A 14,391-nucleotide genomic window follows, 5' to 3' on the forward strand; every position below is an offset into this window, starting at 1 on the left:
CACAGTTTAAATGGCGTCACAAAAGTATACCGAGATTAATAGGGGTTACTAGCCCAGATAACTATGCAAAGGCTCAGAAGGTTTGAGAGGTTCACAGGTTTCAAAGTTCAAAAGTTTTAAACCAATTCAGATCTGAAAGAGAGGAGTCACAGCTGGTAGAGGGCTGCTCAGCTTTTACCAAATGAAACATACACTGACTCACTCTATGGGCGAAAGTAGCTCTTTTTCCTTTCTCCCCACGCAGCCGTGACAGCGTCTTAGCTCACGCCTCGTAGCTCAAACACACCAGGATCCAGTCGGACGCCTCCAGCTCGAGGAAAGTCCCGGAATAGACCTAAGCAGCTGCGGTGTAGACACTCCCCAGGCTCGCCTCACCTCGCCTCGCCTCAGCTCCAAAACGCCGAGCACATCAGACGCCCGGTGCGCTGGCGATACATTTGCTTCAGAGGTATTCCACGTGCGGTCATACAGCACCCAGGAGGGGGAGATTCACGCTTTTACTTTGGGGATCGGTACTCAGGAATCAGAGAAAGCAGGAGCCGCAGCGGGTACCACAGAACGCCAGCCGATCGCCGACCGCCACCATCATCATCCTCGAGGGGGGAGGAGCTACAAGCACGGAGCCCAGGTGCTACGTGGAGGCGTGGAGCTCCACTGGACGCGCTCAAAGATCCACCTTGAACTCTGGGACCTCCTCGACACAACAGCACCAGACGTCGCCTTCCTCACGGAAACCTGGATAAACGCCTCCTCAGCTCCCGACATCGCCACAGCTATCCCGGACGGCTACAAAATCACCCGGAAGGACCGAGCCAACAAAACAGGAGGAGGGATCGCCATCATCTACAAAGACACCATCAGCATCACAACCAACGCAGAAGACACCACCCCCACTGCCGCACACCTACACTTCCAAATCTGCACCGACCCCCAGACCAACCTCAGAGGAACGCTCATCTACAGACCCCCAGGCCCACGGACACAATTCAGCGAAACCTTCGCCGACATCATCAGCCCGCACGCCCTAGCCTCACCAGAATACATCCTCATAGGAGACCTGAACTTCCACCTGGAGAACAACAACGACAATGCCACCACCACCCTGCTCGACAACCGCGCCAACCTCGGACTCAAGCAACTTGTGTACACCCCCACCCACCGCGCCGGCCACACCCTCGATGCCATCTTCTCTGCCAGCACCTACGTCGCCTTCAACCACTCTACGGGACTACACTGGACCAACCACACCTGCATACACTTCACTTTCAAGAAGATCACATCCCACCACCACGCACACCGGATCCCTCGCAGATGCTGGAGTAAAATCACCATGGACCTGCTTGCCACTTCACTGAGCGCGAACCCTCCTGCTGACACCAACACAACCGACACCAACAACGCAGCACTCAACTTCGCACAGTGGATCACCAACTGCGCAGATGACCTCGCCCCAATGAAAAACCCCTGCAGCAAGTCCACCACCAGAAAACCCTCACGGTTCACTGACACCCTCAAGGTCACAAAAAGATCCTGCAGAACACTCAAAAAGACCTGGCGCCAAGAACAGACTACAGAAAACATGACAGCCCTCAAAGCCGCCTCCCGCGAATACCACCAGCAGATCCGGAACACCAAGAGGACATTGTTCAAAGAGCGACATGTACAACAACACCCACAACAGCAAGGAACTCTTCAGCATCGTGAAAGAGCTCTCCAACCCCAACGCCAGAAACAACGACGTCACCCCCTCGCAAGACCTCTGCAACTCCCTCACCACGTTCTTCCACCACAAAATTGCAGATATTCACGACAGCTTCGGACCCCAAGCTTCACCACCGAAACACCAAACCTGCGACCCCCCCCATCACCATCAACTCCTGGACCCCCATCAGCAGGGAAGACACCGTCCACGTCATGAGCACAATCCACTCCGGCTCACCCTCTGACCCATGCCCCCATCACATCTTCAACAAAGCCGGCACCACCATTGCACCCCACCTGCGGAACGTCATAAACAGCTCCTTCTCGTCAGCCACCTTCCCTGAAAGCTGGAAACATGCAGAGATCAACGCCCTCTTGAAGAAACCCACATCTGATCCCAAGAACCTCAAGAACTTCCGACCCATCTCTCTTCTCCCCTTCCCGGCCAAAGTCATCTTAAAGACCGTCAACAAACAGTTGACCGCTTTCCTTCAGAACAACAACTTGCTCGACTGAGACCGCCCTCATCGCAGCCACAGACGACATCCGAACCCTGATCGACAATGGAGAAACAGCCGCCCTCATTCTCCTGGATCTCTTATCAGCCTTCGACACCGTATGCCACTGCACCCTAATACACCACCGCAGCAACACTGGAATCCAAGGTAAAGCAATTGAATGGATCACCTCGTTCCTCTCCGGAAGAACCCAGAGAGTCCGCCTCCCACCCTTCCGGTCTGTGGCGACAGAGATCATCTTCGGCGTACCCCAAGGATCTTCACTCAGTCCAACTCTCTTCAACATCTACATGAGCCCCCTCGCCACCATCGCACAAAAACACAACATCAACATCATCTCCTACGCCGACGACACCCAACTGATACTCTCCCTCACCAAGGAACTAGCCACCGCCAAAACCAACTTCCAGGAAGGAATGAAAGAGGTAGCAAACTGGATGAAGCACAGCCGTCTCAAGCTCAACTCAGCCAAGACAGAAGTCCTCATCCTCGGACAATCCCCCTCTGCCTGGGACGACTCCTGGTGGCCCTTAGCACTGGGCACTGCTCCGACGCCAACGGACCACGCACGCAACCTGGGTTTCATCCTGGACTCCTCACTCACGATGACCAAACAAGTCAACGCCGTCTCATCCTCCTGCTTCAACACCCTGCGTATGCTTCGAAAGATCTTCCGATGGATCGCCACAGAAACCAGAAGAACAGTCACCCAGGCCCTCGTCACCAGCCGACTGGACTACGGGAACGCCCTATACGCAGGAACCACCGCCAAACTTCAGACTCGCCTCCAGCGCATACAAAACGCCTCCGCTCGACTCATCCTCGACATCCCTCGCCACAGCCCCATGTCCACCCACCTGAGAAACCTCCACTGGCTCCCCGCCAGCAAAAGGATCACATTCAGACTGCTCACCCACGCACACAAAGCGCTCCACAACTTGGGCCCCGCCTACCTCAACAGCTGCCTCTCGTTCTACACCCCCACTTGCCAGCTCCGCTCCGCCAGCCTCGCCATCTTCCCTCGAATTCGCAGAACCACCTCCGGGTGAAGATCTTTCTCCTACCTGGCAGCGAAGACCTGGAACTCCCTCCCCAGTCACCTACGACTGACCCAGGACCATCTCAGCTTCAGGAAGCACCTCAAGACCTGGCTCTTCAAACAGTAGCAGCACCAACCCCCCTCCTCCCGCTCCCCCCAGTGCCTTGAGACCCTCACGGGTGAGTAGCGCGCTTTATAAATTCCATTATTAATTGATTGATTGATTGGGGCTTAAGAATATGCCCCACTCTGTGTTACACTAGGTGATCACAAGAGGACGCTATGCTAATAAATTAGGTGAAAGTCAATCGTTACGATGATTCTCTAAAAGCAGAACTGGATTTCAGTGTTGGATAAGACCGAAAGTGCACATAGAGGCATACATGGTGTCGAGCCACCAAAAGACGGGGTAGTGCAATTGACATCACAACTGGTGTACAGTCATAATATTGAGTCTTTTATTTCGACTGGACAGAATAGCGAGTAAAAAATATAGAATGGACATAATATCGACTAGACATAATATAGACAACAAAAATATCGACTAGAGAAAATTAATATCGAATAGAATGGACATAATATCGAATAAAAAATATAGAATGGACATAATATCGACTAGACATAATATAGACAACAAAAATATCGAATTTAAGGTAAGTTAATAATAATTTTTATTTTTTGTGTAATATAAGTCTGTAGCGGGTTGTGGGTTTATAGGGGAATAGGGTGGGAAGTAATTTAATTCTAATTAATTAAATATGTTAATTTATTTATTAATATCTATTTAGAATTAATTGTTAATTAATTATTAATTGGTAATTAATTAAAATATAATTGGTAATTAATTATAATTGATTAATTGATAAATATTTTAATTTTAGTAATTTATTTTCTGTAGCGGGTTGTGGGTTTATAGGGGAATAGGGTGGGAAGTAATTTAATTATAATTAATGAAATATGTTAATTTATGTATTGATATTTATTTAGAATTAATTGTTAATTAATTATTAATTGGTAATTAATTAAAATATAATAGGTAATTAATTATAATTGATTAATTGATATATATTTTAATTTTAGTAATTTATTTTCTGTAGCGGGTTGTGGGTTTATAGGGGAATAGGGTGGGAAGTAATTTAATTATAATTAATTAAATATGTTAATTTATTTATTGATATTTATTTAGAATTAATTGTTAATTAATTATTAATTGGTAATTAATTAAAATATAATTGGTAATTAATTATAATTGATTAATTGATAAATATTTTAATTTTAGTAATTTATTTTCTGTAGCGGGTTGTGTGTTTATAGGGGAATAGGGTGGGAAGTAATTTAATTATAATTTATTAAATATGTTAATTTATTTATTGATATTTATTTAGAATTAATTGTTAATTAATTATTAATTGGTAATTAATTCAAATATAATTGGTAATTGAAAATAATTTATTAATTTTTAAATTGTAAATTAATTTATTGTTAATAGGTAATTAATTAGTATGAGTAGGCAATTTTTATAATTAAATAATTTTATTTTGTATTTATAAATAAATATTTAATATTTGTATACACTTTTTTAATATTTTAATTATTTGTAATTGGTATTACTATTTATGTTATTTATATATATTTGTGAAGTATTTACTTTCCCTACTATTGCACTCTCTGAAGTTGGAATAGTAATTTTAACCCCTACGCTATCCAACACTTTCCCTACTGTTGCACCCACTGGAGTGGGTATGCAACGTTTACAACGCTACTTTTACTATGCACTACCATTACAACAAAACTTTTAAATTGCAAAAACTTTTACAACGCATACATTTACAAAGCATGTTTTTACAACGCAGATACCGTTACAACGCATACTATTACAATGTAAGTATTAGTAAGTATATAATTATTTTTAAAAGGTTATATGTTTGGGATTTTGGGTAAAGGGGTATTTTTAGGGTTCAGGGTCAGTTTTCAGTTTTTGGGTAAAGGGGTATTTTTAGGGTTCAGGGTCAGTTTTCAGTTTTTGGGTAAAGGGGTATTTTTAGGGTTCTGGGTCAGTTTTCAGTTTTTGGGTAAAGGGGTATTTTAAGGGTTCAGGGTCAGTTTTCAGTTTTTGGGTATTGGGTAAAGGGGTATTTTTAGGGTTCAGGGTCAGTTTTCAGTTTTTGGGGTAAAGGGGTATTTTTAGGGTTCAGGGTCAGTTTTCAGTTTTTGGGGTAAAGGGGTATTTTTAGGGTTCAGGGTCAGTTTTCAGTTTTTGGGTAAAGGGGTATTTTTAGGGTTCAGGGTCAGTTTTCAGTTTTTGGGGTAAAGGGGTATTTTTAGGGTTCAGGGTCAGTTTTCGGGTAAAGGGGTATTTTTAGTGTTCAGGGTCAGTTTTCAGTTTATGGGTAAAGGGGTATTTTTAGGGTTCAGGGTCAGTTTGGGGTTTTTGGGGTACAGGGGTACTTTGTAAAAATAAAGTAAAATTACATTTAAATTAAATTTATTTAATAAAATTAAATTATATTAAATTATATTATAATATTTTTTATTAATTTATATTCAAAAAATTATTATATACTTACCAATACTTACGTTGTAATGGTATGCGTTGTAAAGGTATATGCGTTGTAAAATCTTGCGTTGTAAATGTATGCGTTGTAAAAGTTTTTGCGTTGTAAAAGTTTTGTTGTAATGGTAGGCGTTGTAAAAGTATGCGTTGTAACGTCATACATCCCTGGAGTGGGAATAGTAATTTTAACCTCTACGCTATCCAGCGCTTTCCCTACTGTTGCACCCACTGGAGTGGGAGTACTAAATTTGACCTCTACGCTATCCAACACTTTTGCTAATGTTGAACTCACTATAGTTGTAACAATACATTTTAAACATTTTCTAAAATGTTATATATGTTTATTTAATAATATGTTTATATATATATATATATATATATATATATATATATATATATATATATTCACTGAAAAAACCATAGGTTATAGACCATATATAGTTAGGAATTAGCATTTAGAAAACCTTATTTTACTCACACAAAACCATTGAAATTCCATATATAGTTAGTTGCACTAACTATATATCGCGCACCCGCAATCCACTGCTGATGATGTCACATATTACATCATTCATGACATGGTCAGTGACATCACTGATGACATCACTGATGACATCTCAAATGACATCACTGATGACATCACTGATGACATCTCAAATGACATCACTGATGACATCATGACACACCAATACCAGTTACTACATAAGCACTCACTGATTCCTACGTCTACACACACATTCACTCATTCACCCATACAATCACTCATACATACAGTCACTTATTATTACAACACTATCATATGCACTCATACACCTATGCAGACAGTCACACACTGCCACTCATCCATGGAGTTACTCACACACCAAGCCAGTCCTGTAAAGAATCAATCACACTTCCATTTCTTCATCTATACAGTTAAACGCAGAACACCATACTTCAGTGACATCACTGATGACATCACTAATGACATCTGAAATGACATCACTGATGACATCTCAAATGACATCACTGATGACATCATGACACACCAATACCAGTTACTACATACACACTCACTGATTCGTACGTCTACACACACATTCACTCATTCACCCATACAATTACTCATACATACAGTCACTTATTATTAGAACACTATCATATGCACTCATACACCTAGTCAGTCCTGTGAAGAATCAATCACACTTCGATTTCCTCATCTATAGTTAAACACAGAACACCATACTTTTCACACATATACTAACACATACTTACTCTCTTATACAATCACTGATACAAGTACACATTGATATGCACAGAGTCACACACCTCCCAGCCAGCCACACACACACTCAGTCTTCCATACATCCAGTCATTCTTCAATATGTAAAACGTATTTAAACTTTACAAAAACACACAGACACTAGATGATGTCATCAGTGATGTCATTTGAGATGTCATCAGTGATGTCATCAGTGATGTCACTGACCATGTCATGAATGATGTAATATGTGACATCATCAGCAGTGGATTGCGGGTGCGCGATATATAGTTAGTGCAACTAACTATATATGGAATTTCAATGGTTTTGTGTGAGTAAAATAAGGTTTTCTAAATGCTAATTCCTAACTATATATGGTCTATAACCTATGGTTTTTTCAGTGAATTTTCAAGGTTTTGTAAATGCTAATTCCTAACTATATATGGTCTATAACCTATGGTTTTTTCTGTGAATTTCATTGGTTTTTTAACAGCTAATATCTGTAGCTGTAAAATGTATTCTTCTTTAAATCCAAAAATATATTTTATATGTTTATGAATAATTTTTTTTTAAAATATTTTTTTTTCTTCGTTCCCGCTTCGCGAATCGGGAAGCTTCCCGTTAGCTGACCTTGATGCCGCGAAATAGACCGCGAGCCGGTAAACGTTTCTTTACCGCAAGTGCCGCGTTAGAAAACAACATCGTGACGCCTCCCGTCCGCATGACGTTTCACGTTGTCGCGTGATACGTCATATGACGTGCTACGTTAGCGAACTGGTACGCGAAGCGAGTCGCAAAGCGCAGGTTTCTGGAAGCAAACCGGGAGGCCCTGCAAAGCGCTTAACGTAAACACAGCAAGTCATGTGACTTGGTAATAACACTTTTCATTGGTTCATTTCACTTTTGGTTTCCTAATGATGTAAGACTAGGTCATATAATCTAAAATGAACACTTTTGATTGGTTGAGAACTCTTGTTTTTCCCAAATGATGAAAATCCCTCCTTCTTTCCTCACTCTGACTTTCATCATTGTGAGAGAAAGACCCTTTGTGATCACTGAGCAATGGCTTCTTTAGTAGCTTCAGCTGGTGCTTCCCCACCACCTCCACCACATCCAAGGAAGAGTGGACCACCTGCTCAAGTTGTAATTCAAGAAGAAGAAGAAGAAGAGGAACAGGAGGACGAGCACGAAGAGAGGCAGTTTTTGCCTGAGCAGCCCAGGACGTCTCACCGGAAAGAAAACTTCATTTGGCAATTTTTTAAAATTCCCAAAGGTCAGAAAAAAGTAAATGCAAGATACGTAACTTGCCTTATATGTCAAGATAGACTGCCCAGAGGGACCGACAAAAAATACAGTTTCGGAAACTACACAATGCATCGCCATATGACTAGGTGGCATCCTAACAACTACAGTGCTGCACAGTTTCGGAACGACCTAGATAATCTCCCTATTATGGCCAGAAGATCTGTTGTACCGGAAGTAACGGGACCAGAGGGCAGGGAGATGGTGCCAAATATACAAATGAGATTTGGTGAAGTAAAACACACCTGCGTATTTTGCGATGGATTCATTTCCTACGGAGAAAAAAGCATCACTCTGATCAACAGAGCTATTGACTATCATATGCAAGTTTGTCCGAAACGCCCAAAATAATAAATACTTCTTTTTTTTGTTTTGTTGCTCCTGTTGAGCCCTTTACAATGAATCGTTTTCATTGCCCCCTCCAAGAAAAACCCAAAAAAATATAAAACTGTTCCGAAAAATTCAAAAACAGTAAAAAAATGTTCAGAAAAATAAAAAAAAAAGTTCTTTTCAGAACTACCTCCCCGTTATTAAAAAATTGGTACAATATTTGGAACTGTGCCAACCTCTATTTCTCTTAGTTCGCTTCCCAGTTCGCTCGCGGGTACGCGAACCGGAAGCGACCCAAAAACAGTAAGTATAAGGGAAGGAAACAGACACTTATGTTAAAAGAAAGACAGCTATAAGGGAGTAAACTAGAGATACCATTACCCGTAATCCACTGCTGATGATGTCACATATTACATCATTCATGACATGCTCAGTGACATCATCAGCAGAGGATTGCGGGTTTTTTGGCAACATGCCTTATCCACGGTTTAATAACGCTGCCTTTTGCTTTATATAAGTTTTCAAATTGTATGAAATATATACCAATAGGTCGTTATGAACCTTTAGGTAGTGCTTTTCTTCATGAGGTCTGGTCGCTTCCATACACATATAGATGTTTCAAAGATGATCAAGAAGTTTATCTGAATGGAGAGGAATGCACTGAGACGCCAGATCATTCACTAATGTGTAGGCACATACAGTTACACGGTTCATGCAACAAACACCAACCAAATATGGCTTGCATGTTGCAAGGCACGCCAGTTCCTGCTATCATCCCCACGTTCAAGTTGTTGGAAAATGGTAGTTATTTGATGCTCAATAATGAAGATTGTTCTGAGTTAATTAAAAGTATTCCTTTTATCGTAACAGTAAGTGAACGGGTTATTTGCTGCAGAAATGTTCTATTTCCTCCCACAAATGAACATAGGGAGTTTTCAATCTGGCCACAAATACCAACCTTGAGACACGTTTCAACGGCATGGCAAGAATAAGAGCTCTTTTGTCTCAGAGAGAGGTGGCCTTGAGTTCGGCCCGTGAAACTTTCGTACTTCACATAGCGAACACCCATACAGAGGTGCAAAACCTTTTTCAATTAACATTTGCCTTTCAATTTCAGCAACATGTTTCCGACTATCTTTAACGCATCCTCCACAAAGTCCCTGGTGCACTTTTTTAAAGTTGTTACCAGTGGTCTCGTGACTTCATTTGAGAAAATCTTTGGAGTCATCCCTGCTTCCTTTCATTGTATTTTCTGCACTCAGGTTCGTGGATTGGCATTTTTACTTGCATTACCAGCGGACGCTCTTGTGCTTTTTTACATTTTTAAATATGGATGTCCCTCCTATGCAACCTCCGACCCTGCAGCTGCTGACACTGTTCCGCAATCGCATGCTAGAATATTATGGCACAATGCCGTTGGCGATATTAAGCACGGCATATGGATTATCTTTTCGGTTCTCCTACTTCACCTGTGTCCAGCCTGTATTTCACTGCCTGACCTGTGATTTCGATTGGGCCATTGATTTGTGTCTCTGCGGACCGGTTTCTCCTGACGTCGACTTTAATCAGCTGATGACTCCTATCATTACTCACGAGTTGGTTTGTCCTGGCGAAAGGATTATGGCTGTGGCATTGATGCATGGACTACTTGGTCCCTGGAATTTACTGGCGGCAGCACAGTCTTTCTTGGAACAGAGCTTTCTTGAAAACCCACCGAGCTGTCCTCTGATGGTGATAGAGGATCCGGTGCTGGGAGAGCACGTATGTTCTTTTCCGCTTTTAAATTGGATGGCTGAACTGTTTTCGGATGAAGACGGTGACTTCCTATTGGAGGCTGTTGCAGCTTATTTTGCATACACAGTTATGTCATAGACCTTTTTCATGTTTGATATGCTGAGTACTAGCATTTCATTGACAATTCATTGACTTATTTGTCAAGTTTTTATTATTTACCTTGCCTATTGGCTTAAGACTCGATAAAGTACTTGGCTGTTTTATTTTTCTTTAGCATTAAATTTTCCTAGTTTTTAATGCTTTACCTTGCGGACCGTCCACATATAAACTTGCAATCTGCTCTCATGAGATGGCACTTCTATTATCTTATTCAGTTCGTTTCCGGATCATGAGGAGGTGTCATCTAGGTCCTGGATATCTTTACACCGTGTTAAGTTAGCATGGGCTCATTACCGGTTTAAACGCCATTTTTCCTTTTTTGCAACTTCTGCACACGACACTTAGTTGTTGCTTTAGCTTTCCACCTAGTAGTTCATCGTGGTTTACATGAGAATAATATGTTATCGGTCTACTATCTGCTTTACTTGTTAAACTATATCTGTACAGCGAGTGCTAAAGTTTCAAGAACAACACGATACAGAATTGTTATGAGGTCTGATCTCCACGACTTCATACTCATAACATAAGTGCAACTTCTGCCAATTCTGGGCATGAGGCGGGTTTTATATTGCTTTGCCGAACACACATACACAACAGTTGATGCGGTTCACATGAAGAGAGAGCTGGTGTATGCTGATGTGATTCCTTCAAATCTAAGACACTAAAGTATGGGCACGCCCTAAACCAACACAAAGAGACCTTCTTAGCAAATAATATAATATGTGTATTAGGGAGGGTGAGATATAAGCAGCCGCGGGCCGTGGAGGGAGTTACGATGGGGCAGGGAGGCGGGGAGGGGGAGAAGCAGGGTGGAGCCCTCTCTACCTTGCCCCTCCCCCTCCCCGCCTCCCTGCCCCACCGTAACTCCCTCCACGGCCCGCGGCTGCTTATAAGTGTTGCTAACTCTTATTCATTTACAGCATGTTAACATACTATCACCATTCACTTTTTATGTACTAGTAACTATGCTGGTAATTTTGCTACTGATAATATGTGTACTTTTATTATCTAAGGTACTACGCCTGAGAAGACGGCATTAGTAAATAAACATTTCAAATACACATCTGTTCTTCTTAACTCCATGTTCTGGTTTCTAAGAAATCTATAACGACCGACTGTTCATGAGTTCCACGTATCCTGAGGTACTATACGTTCATATTGTGGATTGTCTAAACATTGAGAGTTTGTTATATCCAATGTGACACTGTACCTAGCTTGCTAAGGAGTTTTTGATTACTAACGTGAGTTTTGGGACACCCTAATTCGCCGAGGTTCCAATCCTCTGTCCACAGTTCTGTGTGAGAACAGAAACCCTGCGACAGGGGCACCCCCGACCCTTGCTGGAGCTTCATCACACTTGCGATACAACTCCAGCAATGCATTCGCCGAGGTTCCAATCCTCTGTCCACAGTTCTGTGTGAGAACAGAAACCCTGCGACAGGGGCACCCCCGACCCTTGCTGGAGCTTCATCACACTTGCGATACAACTCCAGCAATGCGCCACCTTTACGGCACAGATACATCACGCATCTGTGCTGTTTTTGCCCCATGATGCGCCGCATTGTAAATGCTTTACAACAAGGGGTGGTGATGGACAGAGTCTCTGAATTAAGCAGAGTACTCTCACCCAGTCAAGAGATCAGGGCTAGATCCAACACCGTTATTTAGCTCATTGCACCATCCCAGTTTCAGAACCTGGCTGTATGCAAATTAGTCTGTTCCTGTCCCAGTGCATGATGGGAACAGGGCAAACCAAACTACACAAGCCAATTCTTACACTGGGAAGGAAACAAGCTTCCGGGGACCGGTTTCTGCCATTTCAGGCGTCTTCGGCCCGGCTTGCTTGAATCCTGATGGTGCAATGAGCAAGGGACTCACATCTGAGTATACCCTTCCACGCTTAGGGTGGACAAAATAATTTACAACAAGGGGTGGTGATGGACAGAGTCTCTGAATTAAGCAGAGTACTCTCACCCAGTCAAGAGATCAGGGCTAGATCCAACACCTTTTCTGAAGCATTGTAAATGCAGCACACCATAGGTGACGGAACAGCGTCAACATTCCAAACAGTCCGTAGCGGCCGCCATCTTGTCTCTCGGTAGGATCGAGAGACAAGAGGAGGTCAAAACAAAGGGGGAAATAACTATAAGGGGGCATAGTAGATCCTCGCTGACCCCCTAGGTTTGATGTGGAGGTTTTAAAAGGGCCCCGCGGGGCAAAAAAAAATAATAATAATAATAATCGAACGGCTGAATGGATTTGCACGAAACTTGGCAAAATTGTAGGGACTGGTAGCCCGATGTGCCTTTGCTAGGTCTCAATATATGTGCTTCAGTGGATTTTGAGAAATTAACGTTCAAAAAAAGATATATATCTGTAACAGCGCACCGCTTCGCGTACTTTTCGCGTTACGGAGCTTTGCGAAGCGAAGCTGATTGGCTCTCCGGTGTCTGTAAACATTCCAAACAGTACGTAGCGGCCGCCATCTTGTCTCTCGGTAGGATCGAGAGACAAGAGGAGGCCAAAGCGAAGGGGCAAATGACCATAAGGGGGCATAGTAGATCCTCGCTGACCCCCTAGGTTTGATGTGGAGGTTTTAAAAGGGCCCCGCGGGGCAAAAAAAAAAAATAATAATAATAATCGAACGGCTGATGACCATAAGGGGGCATAGTAGATCCTCGCTGACCCCCTAGGTTTGATGTGGAGGTTTTAAAAGGGCCCCGCGGGGCAAAAAAAAATAATAATAATAATAATCGAACGGCTGAATGGATTTGCACGAAACTTGGTAAAATATTAGGGACTGGTAGCCCGATGTGCCTTTGCTATGTCTCAATATATGTGCTTCAGTGCATTTTGAGAAATTAACGTTCAAAAACAAGATATATATCTGTAACAGCGCTCCGCTTCGCGGAGATAAAATTATATCTGTATTACCTAGCTGTTGCTAACACCAGTTAGCGACGGCTAGTAGGAGATAGCGACCATCTTGGGTCCCACTTTGCATGTGAGTGATATTTATCACTAATGACATGCAAAGTGGGCATGCCAAGATGTTAGCGACTGGAAACAGTCGCTAACATCGCTATCTCCTATTATCAACTTTTGGAAATATTCGAGATAAGCGCGAATATCTCCAAAAAGTAACAGCTGCCCTGAGCAGTTCTTAGCCATGTTATCCAATGGGAGGTGGATAACATGGCTAAGAGCATTAGCTCGGTAATGCATGAATATCGCGGAGTTTTCAGCGATATTAATGCATTGCGCTCGTTTTTTATCGTATTTGCGATAAACCTTGATAATAGCAAGGTTTATCTGCGATAATTTCTGACGGTAAAAAAATCTTTGCAATGCATCGTTAGGGATAAATATCGCTTAACTTTGGTAATATGCCCCAACGTCTGTTAACGTTCGATTCGAAGGAAATCAGGAATTGTTGAAAAACATTGTGTGCGCCATCTTGTCTTTTTTCAAATGCCACACTTTTGTCGTGCACGGCAGCCATTTTAGATGCCTTGACCAGATCCACTCTGTGCACGCTGTCGATCCTTAGCATGGCTCCCCACCCTCGCAAGCATCTCCCCCAGGCAGTGGTCACCCCCGCTCTCTGTTTTATGCATGGGTAATAAACCTCCCCCCATCTGCGCTGTTCTTCCCTGAGAATCACACCCTGTGCCCGCCCGACACCTCCCTTTCGCCCTATTCACTACCGCACCCTCTGACACTCCTTTTCCTCTGTGTCCGATTGTCCAGGCCGGTCCTAGGCTATCAGCTAGCCCTGCAGATGTAGTTTATGGCCACAGCTGTAAAGAATCAC

Source organism: Lissotriton helveticus, chromosome 7, assembly GCF_964261635.1.
Source record: "Lissotriton helveticus chromosome 7, aLisHel1.1, whole genome shotgun sequence".
Taxonomy (NCBI): domain Eukaryota; kingdom Metazoa; phylum Chordata; class Amphibia; order Caudata; family Salamandridae; genus Lissotriton; species Lissotriton helveticus.